Genomic DNA, 1,002 nt, shown 5'->3' with positions numbered 1-1,002 from the left:
ACAGGAAGGATGAGAACTGGCTTTGGAGTCCTGAGACTGGGGTTCAAGTCCTGGCTCCACCACTCATTGTTACGTGTTCTTGGACAAGCAAGCTGGTTAACCTAGATTTCCTCCTCTGTAGAATGGGGTGAGGACCGAGTAGGAGCACGTGCATAAAAGTGCTCTGTAGGCTCTAAAGCCCCAAAATGTGACCACTGGTTGTACATCAGGTGGCTCAAAAAGGCAAGCTTCACTAGATGGGGGTAGGCAAGGGTGGGGCCATCTGCCAGGAGTGAGGAGTGAGGGGCTCATTGAGTTGACATCAGGAACCTGGGCGGGGAAAGCAAGAGAGAGGACAGGACCAGAGGAGCCACCACCACCGCCCACCCACGTTCGTGCCTGAGATGGAGGGAAGATGAAGGGCGGGGCCAGGGCGGGGCCGGGAAGATGAAGGGCGGGGCCAGGGCGAGGCCGGGAAGATGAAGGGCGGGGCCAGGGCGAGGCAGGGAAGATGAAGGGCGGGGCCAGGGCGAGGCAGGGAAGTAGTCCTCACAGCCAGCCTCCCTTCTCTCCAGGCCCCAGCCAGCTTGAGCCCCTTTCCTCTCAAAGGCACATTCGAGAAGCCAAGGTAAGGAGAGCTGAAGATGGGGTGTGGGGGGATCTGGGAAGACACACAACTCTAGTTTCTGCCTTGCCTTGGGAGCATGGCTTCGTGGCCAGGAGTTCTTACCTGTGACTAGTGAGGGAGCCAGGGAGGGATGAGGCTCAGAGACGGGTACAGTGGGTATAGTTAGCTTCCTGCTCCCAGAAGCCGGGGACACTCGTCCCTCCTCTAGGAGACCCCCAGCCAGGACAGAAGTTAGCCTCCCCGCTCTGCCCCGACAGGTTTGCTAGGGCGTTCTCGGGCTAGAGGATGAGCTCAAGGAACGAGGGACTGTCGGTGACCCCTCCTGAGCCCTGAGCACAGTGCTAGGCTTCGGGGCTCCTGCTGCAGGGGAGAGCCCAGAGAGGGGCGCGGAGGGG

The 1,002-nt window shown here is 60.2% G+C and overlaps 1 protein-coding gene across 1 annotated transcript in view; it reads left to right on the top strand.

Moving 5' to 3' along the window:
* The first annotated feature begins 574 nt into the window (after window positions 1-574).
* The window catches only part of LOC103090453 (myosin-7), a 22,054-nt gene continuing 21,626 nt past the window's right edge, over window positions 575-1,002 (top strand). Inside the window, exon 1 of the mRNA XM_007449562.1 lies at window positions 575-607. The gene's annotated coding sequence lies outside the window, so the exon portion shown is untranslated. The remainder of the gene's footprint in view (window positions 608-1,002) is intronic.

This window comes from Lipotes vexillifer, unplaced genomic scaffold (genome assembly GCF_000442215.2).
Source record: "Lipotes vexillifer unplaced genomic scaffold, Lipotes_vexillifer_v1.1 scaffold1093, whole genome shotgun sequence".
Classification (NCBI taxonomy): Eukaryota; Metazoa; Chordata; class Mammalia; order Artiodactyla; family Lipotidae; genus Lipotes; species Lipotes vexillifer.
This window is presented reverse-complemented; position numbering and strand designations above follow the sequence as displayed.